Source organism: Silene latifolia, chromosome Y, assembly GCF_048544455.1.
Source record: "Silene latifolia isolate original U9 population chromosome Y, ASM4854445v1, whole genome shotgun sequence".
NCBI lineage: Eukaryota > Viridiplantae > Streptophyta > Magnoliopsida > Caryophyllales > Caryophyllaceae > Silene > Silene latifolia.
In genome coordinates this window covers 150,270,493-150,289,211 of record NC_133538.1, presented here as the reverse complement: position 1 = coordinate 150,289,211, position 18,719 = coordinate 150,270,493, and the positions used below count along the sequence as shown (strand labels likewise).

The following is an 18,719-nucleotide window of genomic DNA, read 5'->3' as shown; positions in this document are numbered from 1 at the left end:
AACCCACCACAAAATCAACCCACAATGCCTAAATTTTCATCTCATTCCGTACCAACCGAGGAGAACCTACCAAACGGTACTCCTACACCACCACATTTAATCAGTAATTTCATTGCCAAATCCGCATTCATACAATTAGTTGAGAGAAGTCAATTTGGAGGGATGCCTAGTGAAGACCCTCATTCACATATTGAGACTTTTTGTAACTATTGTGATGCAATTTCTCAAACCGGAGTTACTCAAGACCAAATCCGATGGGTATTGTTTCCTTTTTCTTTGATCGGTACCGCAAAGCAATGGTTGAAGAGCCTAGACAAGGCTACCCTTGGTATTGATTCATGGAAGAAGTTAGCACTTGCCTTCTATAATAAATTCTATCCTCCGGAGAAGACAAATATGTTGAGAGCTCAAATCACCAGGTTCAAGCAAAGGGATAAGGAATCATTATATGAAGCATAGGAGAGATTTAAGGACACTTATCGTTCTTGTCCACACCATGGACTTAGTGAATGGTTCCTTGTACAACAATTTTAGAACGGTTTATGTGAAGACTCACGCAATGTTCTTAATATGGAATCCAATGGGATGTTTACCGAAGTTGATGACAATCAAACATGGGCCAAAATCGAAGAAATGGCGGTTCATAATTCCCAATATAGTAGGCCTCGAAAGGCCACAAGAGGAGGAAAGCATGAGGTAGATTCCATCACTCAATTGGGTGCTCAACTAAGTGCTCATATCGACACCATCAATTTGAAGTTTGAGAAGGCCATGGCTAAGCTTAATGAAGCCTCCAAATCACCCAAACAATATGTCAATGCTATGATGGAATCATCCTCAATTCCAAGTGGAGTATGTGAAAGTTGTGGAACCTTGGGATATGATCAAAGTGAATGTAGCGGAACAAATGAACAAGTGAATGCTTTCCAAGCATACAAGAATGGCACCCCTTATTCAACTACTATAATGAGAATACCAAATTTCATCCAAATCTTTCATACAAGAGCTAAAATGTTCAAAACCCCCAACCCACATATACCCCACTTCCAAGGAGAAACCAAGCTCAAAGACCCTTTTTCAACCAAAGCCAAGGTTATCAAAATCAACCTTCCTACAACCAATCAAATGACCAAAGCTTTGATGTCCAAAAAGCGGTCCTCCAAATGCAAAAGAAGAACCCAAGAATTCTTCACCCAAATGCAAAAAGATAGCCAAGCTAAGGAAATCACCATCAACAACATTCTTGCCCACACCAAAATGTTAGAGACTCAAATGACCCAATTAGCATCTTCTAGCTCTCAAAGACAAAAGGGGCAATTACCTCCTCAAGGTAACCCGCCCACAAGACATGAGACGGATAGTGCCATCCATTTTAGGAGTGGTACAAGATATGAGGGGCCGAAGAGGCCAATTTATGAAGATATTGTGGATGCTAGTGACAAGCAAAGAGTTGTGGAGAACTCTAAGGAGGTAGATCCTACTTCTAACGAACTTTCAAAGAAGAAGAATGAAGAGAAGGCTAAGGAAAAAGAGCCTATTATAATTAGACTTCCATTCCCAAGTCGCCAATCTAAGCCTAAGCTTGATGACCAACTTGGAAAGTTCATGAAAATTGTGAAGAACTTAGAAGTCTCACTCCCATTCACAGAATTGATCAATCATGTTCCGGCTTATGCAAAGTACATAAAAGATATTCCTACAAAGAAGAAATCCATCCGAAAGTTGGAGACTATTGCCTTTACCAAAGTGAGTAGTGCTATTCTTCAAGGGAGTTCCCCTCCAAAGCTCAAAGATCCATGAAGTTTTTCTATTCCATGTACCATTGGCGACACTACAATCAACAAAGCATTATGTGACCTTGGAGCAAGTGTAAGTGTCATGCCATACTCGATATGTAAGGGGCTAGGAATGGGAGAGCTCAAATGCACTAACATCACTCTTCAAATGGCGGATCGATCAACAAAGATACCTTTAGGGGTATGGGAGTATGTGCCCGTGAGAATTGGCAAATTCTTCATCCCGATAGACTTTGTCATTGTATACATGGAGGAGGATTCCAACATTCTTATCATCTTAGTAAGACCTTTCTTGGATACCTCCGGAGCGGTAATCGATGTGAAACATGGTGAGCTCACACTTGAAGTAGGGGACGAGATAATCACTTTCAATCTTGACAAAACAATGAGAGCTCCCCGACTACATGAGCCATGCTTCATGGTCAATCACTATAGCCGAGAAAGTGATAGAAAGAAGTTAGAATCTCTATGCAAAGATCAAGCCATGGGTAAAGAAACACCACCCATATGGAAGGAGAAAGTGGATGACCTTCAAGTAGCTATATTCGGAGAGCAGGGAATTTTCAACAACAACAATGAGAGCTTGAATAGCTCACCCATCATGACAAGTAATGAAGAAGGCCTCATTGGCCATGACAACAAGAAAGGAGAGTTGCTCTTGTCAACTCATGACATCATTGGGGAACAAGCTAGTGAAGTTTGCGGTCTATCGGACGATGAATTTGAAGGATTGGTCAATCCTTATATTGGAAATGCTATGACCTTAGACCAAGGCTTTGTTGATCCTTGTCATCACTTTGACTTAGAATGCAACAATGAAGAGAACAATGTGCAAAGGTCTACCCAAGACCTCTATCATGAAAATGAGCAAGCCTTCGACTACTTCTACAAGGTGTTGAGCAACATCAACAACACATTGGCTTTGCCTCCTTGACATCTCATCCAAGAATAAGAGTTTGGTGGAGTCCTCCCTAAACCACCATTTGTAAATATTCTAACCCCTTAACTCGCATTTTTTTTTCCTTTATTGCATCTTTGTCATTTTTGGATTTGCATTTTTGTGCTTTGATCAAGATTTTTGACATGAGAACAAGTGAGGGAGGTATTTTAACGTGTTTTGATGTATAGTGTTTGACCAAGTGTGGGGATAGCAAATGCCTAGGCTAACCAAGCCTTTGTAGTGTACCCACAACATTTAACAAAGGAGAAGAAGAAAGAATGACACGGGAAAATGAATCCCCACGAGCGGACCTGAGCTCATGGGAGCTGAAGAGGATCCAAGCGTCCCTAGGAGAATCCGAGCGTCCCCAGCATCAATCCGCGCGTCTTGACCTTAGGACGTGGGAGCTGGGAAAGTTTAAATTGAAGAAAACGTCCTGTAAGGAAATCTGCGCAAGCCAGCTTCAATCCGCTAGTCCCCAACTTCAGGACGCTCGAGCTGTAGTGAATTCGCGCGTCCTAGGAAGTTCCAAATTTATCAAATTTTCTTTTAAGGAAATCTGCGCGTCCCAGGAAAAATCCGAGCGTCCTAGCAGAAATCCGCTCGAGCTGCGGAGGATCTGTGCGTCCTGACACTGTTTTGCATTTTCAGGAAATCCTGTAACAGGATCCGCGCGTCCCGTGAAGAATCCGAGCGTCCCAGGCCTTTACTTAAGTAAAACACGGGACAACCCCTTCCTTCCCAATTCATTTCTATCTTTCAAAAACACAAACACACACCTTTTCTCCCACTTAAACCCTCAATCCCCTCATTCAAAAACATCAATTTCTCAACAAAATTCACCACCATTCAAACAAAACTTGCTCAAAACAAGATTAAATCACTTCTTTATCAACAAAAGACCATCTAAACATCAAATTCCTTGCAAATTGAATCAATTTTCTAGGGTGTGGGCAAAAATTCGAAAATCCTAAATTGAATGAGGAATTGGTTGAAGTTTGAAGAAGCAAGGAACATTCAAGCAAAATCTTGGTTTGTTGATACCAATTTGAGAAGCATAATACAATGGCAAGGACCAAAGGCGGAATCAAGGCACCCAAGACTCCAAATTTATCAAAGAGGCAACAAGCTCTTCTTGCATCTAAGGCTTTGGTAGTGACCCAACCAAGGGTGGAAATCCAAGAAACCGCAACTCCTATTGAGGAAGCTACCACACCTACTCAGGTTGTAGAACAATTGCCAAATTTTCCGAAGGTAACTTTCTTAACCGATGCTCATAGGAATGCATTTTTACCCCTTGCTAAAAAGACTATTGTGGCTACCAAGTTTATTTGTCAAGATACTTTGGAAAAATGGGTTGTGCTTGAGCGAACTAGAGCATTTTTTGAGTCTATGAGGTTGTTAACCCTCTTTGAAATGGAAGAATTGGCTTACCCTTCATTGACCATGGAGTTCATAAGCTCCTTGAAGGTGTATAAGATAGAGACTAAAAATTATGCTGAATTCCGTCTTGAGAACAAGAGTAGAAGCATGACTAAGACCGATTTTGGTAAAGTGTTTGGTCTATTGAAATATGATCATTTTGAGAAAAAGCCTTTGAAGTATGATGCCGCACCCCTTTGGAAAGCTATTACCGGTCGAAAATTTGATTCTTTCCGGGAGTACCATGCTTTATATGTTCACCATCCGGGCATAAGAGTATGGCACAAGTTTGTGGGCAATACCTTGATTGCTAGAAAAGGCACCAACCACTTCACCGAACTTGATTTTGTCTACCTTAAGTCCTTCATGAATATCAATGGAAAGTTCACCAAAAAGTACAACATTCTTCAACTATTGCTTGATCGGTGGCTTGAGATTGATAATGGGAAAGATGGGAGCGGTCTTCATTGTAAACGGCGGCTTGGTAACGAGGCTAGCTAAGCACTTTAACCCGAATTTCTACAAAGATAACACCTACAAACCGGTTAAAGGGAGCAACCTCCTTGATATGAGCACTATAATCAACAAATTCCATTGGGTCAAGAATGAAAATCTTGACAACAAATATGAGTGGCTCATCAAAGAAGCTAAGTCCTTTGTCTTGCCTAGCAAGATTTGCCATATCTCCGTCCGTAGACCAAACTACCTACTACCTGTCTCCAAGGAAGCCGAAGTGATAATTAAGCAACATAAGGAACCCATTGCAAAGCCCTCCTCCTCCTCCACCATATCCCTTTGCCTACCAATAATTCAAACCGAGTGGCTCTAATGTCGTGGTAGGCAACGACAATTTGACCCAATTAATGCAACAAATGCATAAAGAAGCTCATGAAGACCGGGTGAATGCTTATCGTGCCCAATATCCACCCCTACTACATCTAGATAGGCAAGGACTTCTTGATCCTTCATGTCCTTTGCCTAGTTGGGCGGATAAGGAAATATTCTTTCCAAGTGCTTCTCAAGATGCCGAAGTGGATAGTCGGGTGGCTGGTGGAAAGGAGATTGTTGTTGTTGAAGACGAGGAAGGTATTGGTTCATGCCAAGAAGAAGAAGAGCAAGGTTCAAGTTCCGATAATGATGATGGAAATGGTGAATCCCCTGAGTCAATGGAGGTGGATGATGAAGAAGATAATGAAGAAATTGTATGATAATTTCGACGATGATGATGACGGCAATGATGTCGGTGATGAGGATGTCGCAATGAGCGACAATTGAGGGTTGACAAGGCTTATTGGTGAATACCACAAGTGCGGGGTTGATTACTTGACTTCAACCTATTCCATTGTGAGTTTCCTACACCTCCTTTAGCTTTGCTTTTATCTCTTGTTTTAAAATCTTAATCTTGATCATTTGTTGAGTCACTCTTGACTCTTGGTAGTTTTGAGTCCTAGCAACACATAAAGGACTCCCACCTCGGTTCCAATGAGGTATCACATTTTGTTCCCATTTGAAAATCCAAAATGACAATTAGAATCATGCATTGCATCCTTGCCTTGTGCATGAACTTCCCTATTTTGACACTAGAAATAGTGTTTTGATTGGTTTGGGGAAGTTCAAACACAAGGAATAGGAGTTAATTCAAAGTAGCTCTCCGAACAATAGAAATCATGCATCATATAAAATAGATTAGAATGCATCACTTATGTATATATTGTCGGAGTAAGTGTCCTCAACAATAGTGCGATCACATGATTAAACATCATAATTAAATCTCATAATAAGAATACGTAAGGGATGATTCATTATATAGTCAACTGATCAACATTATTCAGTAATGATTGGCTAACTAGAGTTTGACATTACTGTCGTTTGACGGTGGTGATCAGTTGATCCCTTAAGGTCACACCTATAGGACAATTCCCTTAATAGATAAATTGATTAATTGTATATCGATACAAGTTGATTAATTCCTTAAAATTGAACAATTGTTTTGTTAGTGAGAATATTTATATCTTATTGTAATTTGATTAAATAAGATTTATTTTAGTAATTAAAAGATTTCATTACTAAAATTGATTATTGTTTATGAAACAATTGAGATATGAATGAATGGTTAATAGTAATTACAAAATGTTGTGAATTATATTAACATGACCCATTTTATACCATGTAATTGTGAATTACTAGATAATTAATGTATATAATGATATTTATTTGATAAATATACATAAAATTAATTAATAATATGTTACATACTACATGTGACATATTGTGTGATAAATGACAAATTGACAAAATAAAATGGAAGTCCATTTTACCTAAAGTGAACGAAAATTAGAGGGTGGAAGGAGTTAGTGGATGATTTGTTTTATATAATAAAATGGACGTAATCATTCCTACTCTAACTAGCCTTACACCTACTATTCTTGTGAAGAACAAAAGCTAAAGCAAGAAGGCCATGCATTGGCCTTCCTTCACCCTTCAAACCGGCTCCCCCCTTTTCATATAGAGAATTTGTTCTCTATATTGATATTCATGCAACTTATGCAACATTCATTTTTTCATCTCCTCATCTTTTCTCTCTAAAATAGTTTTAGAAACTCTAAAATTGTTCATCTAATATTCTAATATCAATATATAAGATTACTAGTGTAGTAATAAGAATATTATTAGAGTTATTTGAAGGATACTAGTATACTAATCTAGTTAATTAGTATATTCGATTTAAGAGTATTGTTTTGGGTGCAACAAGAGGAGGATCTCAATACTTGGATTTAGGAGGATCATCCATAATAATTGAGCTCAAGAACAAATAAGGAAGGAGTCCTTATTTGTGCCCAAAATTTCGAACCAACAACAATGTAAGAACCATTGTTTTCTCATTTTATTTCTTATTAAGTTATGTATGCACTAGATCCTTAGAACTCATATTAAAATGTTAATTAGTTCATCATTAGAAATTTCTAATAATAGGTATATGAATCTAACAATTGGTATCGGAGCTTTGGTGTTGCATGCATAATCGGTTTGGATTTTCCGAGTTAAATGTAACTTAATTAAAACTAGATATTTTGTGATTTATGAGGATAAAGCCACGAAAATTTTTGCATGTTATACATTCTGGTTTTAAAATGTTTTTAGGTCATATTGATGATTTATGGATAATTATTGCTTATTTTAATGATTTTTAGTGAAATAATTATATTTTTATGAGTAAAATGAACTTTTAATTACTAAAAATAGTTAAACTTAACTAATGGCCGTGATGTTTTAGTATGACCTCACATGAATATTTTATGTATTGTATGTAAAATTTCGTATTAATGTGATTAATATTTCATGATTTATGATTTTTATGTGATAAAAATGGTATAAATGGAGATTAAATGACTAAAAATAGTTAAACTTTGAAACAGGTCATGAAATTTTAATATGATGTCACATTAATATTTTACAGATTGTATGTAAAATTTTAGATAAATGTGATTTATTATGCATGATTTATAATTTTAATGGTTAAAATGTTATAAATAGTGACTATTTTTAGCAAAAATAGCTAAAATAAATTTTATGGCATGAAATTTTTCCCAAATGTTGTATATTTGATATCAACATCAGATCTAAAGTTTCATGATTAATTTTGATTGATTTGGTACGTTTATTGATTTTTATGTGATTAAATCGATAAAAGGGCAAATTTATTAGTCATAAAAATAAATTCAAAATTATTGGTTGAAATTTTTCCATTTCCAGGATATGGAAATTATTTAAGAATTTTCAAAATTTTGATTTTGATTTTTCCATAATTTTTATGTTTAATTTGGAATTAAATGGTAAATGGTAAAAGTTATGTTTTGTACGATTTATTAATGAAATAAATTATAAATATTTTGTGGGCAAATTTTATTGAGTTTTTGGAATCTTGGTTATATTCCAGTATTTACAAAATTGTGATTTCGAATTGTTCCAAATTTTTATGATTTATTGGGAATTATTTCATAATTGTTATGGTTAAAAGAAGTTTAATAAGCAATAATAGAAAACCAAGTTGAATTATTGTCAAAAATTGAGTAAGGACTAATTTTTGTGTCCTAATTGAGTTAGGGTAATTAACTTGAGCTTAAATTTGATTTAAGTATTGATTTTTGATTTTAATAAGTTATTATCACGCATTTCCATAAAACCGGATTATGTACGATATAAGGTTTAAGTAGGGCGATTTGGCACATTAATTTGGCATGTTAGACACATATAATAATGCTGCATTTTTATTGATGAATATCATAATTTTATTTATGTAATTTTGAATTATGTAATTTATCTTAGTATGGTCTTAGTTTTAATCGATATTACCCGTAATGTAAGGGGATATTGATTCGGTTGTAAATTAATATGATCTCGTATCACTTTTAGTTTTTACTAGTTTTTCATATTACAAATGTATAACAAGAATAGCTATGTATTTTATTATTATTTGTAATTCCGGAGTTCCGATCAAGACAGTGTTACCTTGGGAAGCGTGCCACTTGAAGTTCAAGGGATCAATGGAGTTGGTTTCCGAATATGTAATAGAATATTAGATTTTTTATTTTAGGAAGGCCATACTAGGAAATTTATTTGTTGCTTTGCATTTTTCCTTTATATGTTTGCATGCATTGCCAAATCGCCATAAACAACACATGCATATCATATCGAGCATCGACCGTGTCAATTATGATTATCGTTAGTTCGAAAATTTAGTTCACTTAAATTTGATAGATAATAAATTGACTCAACCTCTCACGATATTTAAAAAAATTGAGATTAAGCCTTACCAAATAGTAGGACTCATGACTCCCCGTGATATTTGGAGTAGGTTCGGTTTTCCCGGGGTGCTTTCATTTATCATTGGGTAAGTGGGGTAATAAAACGTTGTTACATGCGAAATTTGGTTGGACTCAACGGGACATGAAGGCTAGTCTTATGTTTCGGGGCTAGAGATGAACTTAACGTAATTTCATCGACCAAGAGTTCTAATTCTAGAATCGGTTAAAGAGTTAACCCACCGAGTTATATATTAGTGAGGGATGTATCGGTTTTCCCATGCCCGAGTTAATATGAATTTTGGGTCTCGGAATCATTTATATAATTGGGTGGAGGTCATTATATAAATGCTAAAACATGCCAAAATATTTTATATATAACGATGAATGTTTAATTTTCCCACTATTTCGGTGTTTTAATGTTGTTCTATTTCATTAATCCTACTCATAAGCGATATCATTCGATTGTAACACGAGTCTCCGCTAAACCACTATTGCTAACGACAAAAATCTCTTTCTAAAATTGAACCGTATCATAGGTTGTGGACTAGCTCCATAGGAATTGTTCTATTCCATAGAACTCGATAGGAATCGTCCTATGCAAATATAAGATTAACATCTTAAATTCCTTACATACCCATGTATATGAAATCTCTTATGAAGAAGAATAAATAGAAGTAGTAATTAGTCAAAATATGTTTTGATAATTCTTCTATGCATCCATGGTTCAAAAGTCTTATTGCTCAACCTAAACACTTGTCATCAAGCACTTAAGTTGTTAAGAATATGACAATGTTAAATTGGTAAATTGATTTGCTAGAAATTTTGATTGACCAAATACCACAATAAGAGTTCATCCTTGTGAAGGATTAACTAGGAATTTATATGAAGATAAGTCTTCATCAAATAGAAATTCTTGAAGTGAGTGGGAGAAATATGAAGTAAAGTTCCTATCTTAATTGTTAAGGATAGAACTAGGATCGAAAGAGAAGGTGTTAGACACTAAAATAGAGACAAACCCCAATAAGTAAAGATCAAGGAAGTTGGTCGTGTGACTCCAACATATTCCTTCCTTAATATCTATGACATTGACATTGCATTATTGCCAAATATCATATCATGAGTATTTGATACAAACTTATCGATTTCATCATATTTGGCATTATCGTGTGACGACAAGCAAGAATAAGTTCGGAAATTTTCATGAATGGAACTAGGGTAGTTATCATTTCATCCATGAACATTTGAATGTTGTAGTGTACTCATTTTAGTTTTGTATTTAGAAATGTACCTCAATAATTATTATGATGTACAATATGTCTAAATAAGAATATAATTTGAGTTTTACACAAAAGGTAAAGGGTTTTACCATTATGCAATTAAAACAAGAGTTGTACTCTTAAATACCACGATTAAGTTTATGGTGAGACCATACAAATCAAGGTAATTATATTCAAACTAAAAATAAATGTCATATATACAAGACTCAAGTTGGTGACCCCTATCATTCCTCAATTCTCGATTGAAAATCGCATTAAGAAACTAGTTTTGACTAGTCTCTCAAACCATTTGATTGGGAATCTTTTGGTGTGTGCAAATCTTGTATTCAAAGCAAGATGTTTCGTGACTTTTCTTGAAAAGTATAACGAATAGAATAAGTTATTCACCAAATTACACTTCAATGTGTATGGTCAAAAATATTTTCAATCTGAGAAGGTCATTATTACTTCTTCTCTTTTACCAATGGATTAGGTAGATACTTGGTATCCACTTAATGAGGTAAGAAGAGAAATTCTTTGAATAAGTTCAATGAATGTTTAAAAGGTATTAAAACCTACAGATTATAAAACCAAAGTATTAGTACTTTGTTAAAATGGGTAACAATAAAGTGATGACTTTTATCTGCACCAAAAAGAGTGTGATATCGTATCGCAAGTTCACTTACATTATGATATGATTGAATCTTTACAATATAGTTGGAGGTAGTTTTTGTTATAAAATTTGTTTGGCATTTAAATTTTCCACTAAAATAAAACATGATAAAGCAATCATCTACTTTTCATATGAGATATGGTTAGGCATGGTACCTAAATTGTAGCTTGTTTCGATAGTAAACATGTGCTCTCTCTTCCTACATGATCACGAGAACAAAGGGTTTGTGACTCGTGATGTTGTCTATTAAGAAAAGAGGATTATTTCTTAAAGACAGAGTGGGAGAAAATGTTCAAGAGCCACAAACGGAGAATAAGACGTAGGAAGATGTTCCTTCTTGGTCAAAAGCAGTAATTATTTCTTCGAAATCTAAAGTGGACAGGAGACATGTTATTTTTGAAAGTAACAAGCCTGTAACTTATTAAGATGCTTTATCTAGTTTCAACTCCGCAAAAGTCCGAAGTGAGCATAAACATAAAGATGTTTATGTAGCCTGGTTGGTTGGTGGCAAAGGGGTTTTCACGCAACAACGCCTCATTAAATTTGGATTTTAAAATCATCTTGCATGAGTTTTGAAAATCGCAAATATCCTAAGGTAGGATGAAAACTTAAGAGGAGGTCTTAAGTAGAAGTTAAGGAGTTAAATTGTATGTTTTGATCATGTGATAAACTTTTCTCGAATTAGCGAGTAGTTCCGTTTATACATGGAGTTTAGTGGGAGTAATATGGTGTTACATATTGATCATTTTGAATGATGGAAGACTTAGAAGAAGAATAATGCATCTCTAAGGTATCCAGACCTATAAAGATAGTTCTAATAGGATATTAGCGTTGAATGAATATTCTTGTGTTAATAAGAATCTTGACAAGTTCAAAAGTATTGAACGTATAGAAATTGAATCCACATGCTTCCGCTGCGGGATTAATTCATTACGCTAAGATGTATCATCATTCTTAAACTTCGTATACTTGGAGTATGACGAGAAATTATAAATCTAATCTTTGAGAGAAGCCTCTATATAGCCACATAGTTCATTAGTTAGTACTCAGGTTATACTAAAGATATGAAGCTAAGAATTTAGAATTGAGATGGATTTTTGTGCAAGGAGTTACACAAAAACCATATTCTAAACTTATAAGGATGGTTAGAGAACCATCTTGGCTATATTAATTAAGGAGAATATCTGCTAGAAACATCCTAGGCAATTGAACAATGAGATATACACAACGGAAATTGAGTACACTTGCAATAATGACATATGCAAGAAGGAAGGGATGATATTAGGATTCGGTTTTATGAATTGGAGGAACTATGGTAGTTCGTTCCAATAACCGAAGATCCTATCCCTATACACTGTGAGGACAGTGGGAGTTATTCAAAGGCCAGAGAGCCTATATTTAGATTGAATCTAGACATGTACTCAAAAGGTTTTTATATAAAGATTATACATAACAATGGGAAATAATATATAGTAAGGTTAGGAAAGTGCAAAGTGTTGCTAAGACTTACTAACCAAAGCCTTCTCATAGGCTTAGCATGATAAGTCATGTCATTTCAATTAAATTGAGATGATCAACTATATACAAAATTAAGAATGAATTATAGATTTTGAAGTAATTGATATTGTATCAATTTTACATATGTGATAATGCATTCATCGTTTGAGTTTTATACAAAACTCTTTTCTTTAATACTTTATTTTTCCAAATAGGTTGTCGAGACAATGTTGAACCATATTTAAGTGAACTGGATTAACATAGTATTGGCCCCTAGTTGCTTATAAGAGATGCAGTCTCGAAGTGACTAGAGTGTGATGCGATTGATGGCAAGTTCAAGTGCCATAGAGTCATATGGGATGACTAGTCGGTCACATAGTTAGACTGTATGGGACACTTTGTCGGGCAAAGATCGCTTATAGAATTCTGGTAATTTTTATAAAGCCTGGTCGTGGCAAGAGCTACTATAGTATTCTTTTGAGTCGATTCTTTGACTAAAGATTATTCGCCCAAGTCGGCACAGTTTCTGATTGACTTTAATTTTTGCCCCAAGCCATTCTGTCAAAAGGGGTGAGTGTGCATCTTTTGAGTCATGATGAACTGTGGGTGTACGAAGGGAATAGTGCGATAGGAATTGTCCATCCCCTTGTCAGGGTTATCTAAAATCTCAGGGCCACTCGAGGAGTAGTGAACTGAAAATGGGTGGCCACACTCAGAAGGTATCTACGGTAGATAATTCCGGTCAGACAGTTACTCTCCAGATTGAGGAAATCACTCAAGATATAATCAAATGCAAGTACGACCTACAAGACACCTTGCATTGAGTGGGTGATTATAATAGGACAAGATAATTGGTGACGCACACTTGTCTCGGACAAGTGGGAGATTGTTGGAGTAAGTGTCTTCAACAATAGTGCGATCACATGATTAAACATCATAATTAAATCTCATAATAAGAATACGTAAGGGATGATTCATTATATAGTCAACTGATCAACATTAATCAGTAATGATTGGCTAACTAGAGTTTGACATTACTGTCGTTTGACGGTGGTGATCAGTTGATCCCTTAAGGTCACACCTATAGGACAATTCCCTTAATAGATAAATTGATTAATTGTATATCGATACAAGTTGATTAATTCCTTAAAATCGAACAATTGTTTTGTTAGTGAGAATATTTATATCTTATTGTAATTTGATTAAATAAGATTTATTTTAGTAATTAAAAGATTTCATTACTAAAATTGATTATTGTTTATGAAACAATTGAGATATGAATGAATGGTTAATAGTAATTACAAAATGTTGTGAATTATATTAACATGACCCATTTTATACCATGTAATTGTGAATTACTAGATAATTAATGTATATAATGATATTTATTTGATAAATATACATAAAATTAATTAATAATATGTTACATACTACATGTGACATATTGTGTGATAAATGACAAATTGACAAAATAAAATGGAAGTCCATTTTACCTAGAGTGAACGAAAATTAGAGGGTGGAAGGAGTTAGTGGATGATTTGTTTTATATAATAAAATGGATGTAATCATTCCTACTCTAACTAGCCTTACACCTACTATTCTTGTGAAGAACAAAAGCTAAAGCAAGAAGGCCATGCATATATATATATATATATATATATATATATATATATATATATATATATATATATATATATATATATATATATATATATATATATATATATATATATATATATATATATATATATCATCACATGAGCCCACCCTATCTTTTTGAGTCCGTGAGTCCATGATACAATATCACACGTTATGCGACACAATATCACAACTTACAGTTTCACACGTTATACTAAATAATATCACAGCTGGAAAAAAAAGTTTTTGAAAAAAAAAAATTCGAAAAAAAATCGTGATATTGTTTTGTAATACAATATCACACGTTATACTAAACAATATCACAGCTTACATAAAAAAAATCGAAAAAAAATATTTGAAAAAAAAACCGTGATATTGTTTTGTAATACAATATCACACGTCACACTAAACAAAATCATATATGAGTCCACCCTATCTTTTTGAGTCCGTGAGTCCATGATACAATATCACACTTTATATTAAACAATACTCCCTCCCAGTCACTATATTGTTCCCATTTGATATGGGCACAATACTTAAGGAAAAGTATTAAAATAGGAGTAAAAGAGTTGTGTAGGGTTGGTAATAGGAGAGAGGGATGAATTATTAGTAGTTAAATAAAGAATTGTGGGGCCAAAACATAAAGAAAAGTAATGAAATAGGAATAAAAGAGTTGTGTGGGGTTTGGTGCTAGGAGAGGGGAATGAATAAAATAAGAGTAAAAGTTACCAAAAAAGGAAATGGGAACATTAGTTGAATAATCCGTTTCGGAAAAGTGTGAACATTATAGTGACTGAGAGGGAGTATCACAACTTATACTCAAAAAAAAATTTAAAAAATTTTTTTTAAAAAAAAATTCGAAAAAAAAGTCGTGATATTGTTTTGTAATACAATATCACACGTTATACTAAACAATATCACAGCTTACATAAAAAAAATCGAAAAAAAATATTTGAAAAAAAAACCGTGATATTGTTTTGTAATACAATATCACACGTCACACTAAACAATATCACAAACTTACATAAAAAAAAAAAAAAAAAAAAAAAAAAAAAAAAAAAAAAAACTTTTTCGACAAAAAAAATTTCGAAAAAAAAAAATTTGAAAAAAAAATCGTGATATTATTTTGTATAGTGCGTGATATTGTTTTATGGACTCATGGACTCAAATATATAGGTGGACTCACCGGATCTTGCCTCTATATATATATATATATATATATATATATATATATATATATATATATATATATATATATATATATATAGAGAGAGAGAGAGAGAGAGAGAGAGAGAGAGAGAGAGAAGGGTTCTAGTAAGTCCATCATATATATTGAGTCCCTAAGTCCTTATAAGAGCCTTTGGATGAGGGGAATGGAGGGATGAGATTACATCTCATTTAAGGGTCACAAATCTCCCTCCCTAATCTCCCTCCCTAATTCTGTATAACTCCTAATTATGTACAACATCTTCCACATTCTAATCTCCCCACTCACTTCCTCATTATTCTTCTCTCTCACTTCTTTCGTTCCCTCATTATCTCTCTTTTTTCTCTCATTCTCTTAAAACAAAACAAAACAAAATCAAACAAAAAAAACCCAAAAAAAAAAACCATCAAAAACCAAAACAAAAATTGTAAAACTGCCTCCCTTACCACCACCACACCCGACCACACCTGCCACGAACCACACCTGCCACACCTACCAACCGCTACCCCTTCACGCCGTCACCATCGGACCCACCAACATCCGCAGCCTAGGTAGCACCAAAACGGACACGGACAGGGGACACGGACACGACACGGACACGTGACACGACATCCCTTGATATTTAGAACACGGGACACGTTATTTAAATTTAATAAAATATATATTTTATAATTATAAACGTTTGATTTTATTTTTATAAAAGTATTTGATATTAAATTTAAATAAGTGAAGCTAAAACTTGCCCTTGATTATAACTCGTTTTCATTTACCATCCAAACGAATCTTTTAATCAATCTCTTTCGACAGCTCACTTCACGCTCAAAGAACATCATTCAGCCCAAATGATGTCCAAATGTCATGGACACGCGTCGGACACGGCCGAAATACCATGGACACGCGTCAGACACGTGCTCGAATAAATGTAGAAAGTTAGACACGGTTTTTTAGGTGTCCGACACGTTTCTACGTGTGTCCGAGAAGTGTCGGTGTCCGACACGGTGTCGGATACGGGACGGCTGATTAGGAGAAGTTTCCGTGCTACATAGCCCGCAGCAGACCACTAGCTCCCGAGCCCACTACTCCTCCACTACCGCACTTCCTCTGCCGCCCTCCTAACTGCCGACAATACCACCCCAACACACCACCACCATCCCCCTCGCTGCCTCGCCGAACCCACGACAAACACCCCACCACCAGATTCCCGCCGCCACCATTCACGCCTCACCTCCGTCCGAGATCTGGTTTTTTTGTTATTGTTATTTGTTTTTTTCAGATTCACGCCTCACCTCCCTCCTCAATTTCTTTGTTCTTCCATTTTTCAGATTTACGTTTTTGTTTTGTTTTTGTTTTTTTGTTTTTTGTTATTTTGTTATTCGGTTATTTTTGTTATTTTGTTTTTTGTTTTTTTTTTGTTTTTTGTTTTTGTTTTCAGATTCACGCCTCACCACCAGATCTTTGTTTTTTGTTATTTTCTTTTTGTTATTTTGTGATTTGGTTGTTATTGTTATTTGGTTTTGTTATTGTTTTTTGGTATTTGTTATTTTGTTGTTATTGTTATTTGATTTTTTTTTCAGATTTACCTTTTTTATTTATGTATATAATTTGTTATTGTCATTGGTCATTCATACTATTAACCTCTAAAGTTATACATTGTATAAATTGAAGTTACACAAATTTTGGACTAAAGTTATACATCTTGTCTATTAAAGTTATACATTGCGTGCATTAAAGTTATACACACGATCTATAAATTTTTCAAATTTGAATATTTAAATTTTTAGATCTGACGTTTTTTATTTCAATTATTGTTATTGTATTGTATTTCATTGTTAATTTTTTTTTGATGAATCATGATTTTGTTATTTGTTCTTTTTTTTTGTTATTGTCATTTGGTTTTTTTTTTATATTTGGTTTTTTTGTTAGATTAGCGGGTTTTTTGTTAGATTAACGGGTTTTTGTTATTATGGGTTTTTTTGGTTTTTGTTATTATGGGGTTTTTTTTTGTTATTGTTATTTGTTTTTTTTTATTATTAGTTTTCAGATCTAATTTTCTTCTTCTCAACTTTCATCACTTTTTTTATTTTGAATTTTCAAAACTATATGTAAATACGACTAAAGTTATACTATCTGCTACTAAAGTTACACTGACTACATGACTAGTTACACTACTTGTGATGAAAGTTGCACTAATTATGACTAAAGTTATATTGTGTTGGTTTTAAATCTGAATTTATATTCCTAAAGTTATACAATTTTGGACTAAAATTATATAAATTTGGACTAAAATTATACAAAAAATGACTGAAGTTATACTATGCAACTTCACTGACAAATTTGTGTAAGTTATACAATTTTGGACTAAAGTTATACAAATTTGTACTAAAGTTATACATAAAATGACTGAAGTTATACTATTATGGACTAAAGTTATACAATTTTTGACTAAAGTGTACCCTTTAAATATTAAAGTTACAATATTTAGGATAAAAGTTATATCATTATGGGTTAAAGTTATAAATTTATAATATTAAATCTCTTATTCTTCTCATTTCTCCTTTTTATTTGGACTAAAGTTGCACAATTACAGTATGACAATTTATATAAAACTTGTCATGTAAATTTACGTATAGTATAACTTTAGTCTTTTCCTCTATAACTTTAGTCCAAAATTGTGTAACTTTAGTCAATAATAGTATAACTTTAGTCCTTTTTTGTATAATTTTAGTCTATAATAGTATAACTTTATTCCTTTTTTGTATAACTTTAGTCCAAAATTGTGTAACTTTAGTCCATAATAGTATAACTTTAGTCTTTTTCTGTATAACTTTAGTCCTTTTTTGTATAACTTTAGTCCAAAATCGTGTAACTTTAATCCATAATAGTATAACTTTTGTCCAAATGTAATTCAGATTTGAAACTAACACAATGTCATTGTTGTACATAATGTAAGTTAAAGTTATACATAATGTCAGTGAAGTTATACATTATGTCAGTGGAGTTATACATAATGCCAGTGAAGTTATACATAATATCAGTGAAGTTATACATAATGTTCATTGAAGTTATACATAATATCGGTGAAGTTGCACACAATATCATTGAAGTTGTACATAATGTAAATTAAAGTTATACATAATGTCAGTGAAGTTATACATAATGTTGGTTGAAGTTATACATAATATCGGTGAAGTTATACACATTGAAGTTTTAATAATAAATCCGAAAATTTTATATAACAAAACGGAATTTAACAAGACAAAATTTTAAATAATTTATAAATCAAGCGGTTGACATTATAAACACTGAAATTTGAGAAAATAACTAAATATACATTGAAATTTAAATACTAAACTGATAAATTTACATAACACAACGAATTTTAACGAGACGAGATTTGAAAAAATTAAAAACAAGACGATTTTTGAAATGTCAAAATATGAATTATAATAACTTTAATATATTTAAGATTAATATTAACAAATAGA

General features: G+C 33.5%; 1 non-coding gene across 1 annotated transcript; it reads right to left on the bottom strand.

Annotated features, from left to right (window-relative positions):
• Positions 1 to 396: 396 nt before the first annotated feature.
• On the bottom strand, positions 397 to 503 carry LOC141636242 (small nucleolar RNA R71). Its single transcript, XR_012540867.1, has one exon. It is a non-coding gene; the product is annotated as a small nucleolar RNA R71 (small nucleolar RNA).
• Between the last annotated feature and the right edge of the window lie 18,216 nt (positions 504 to 18,719).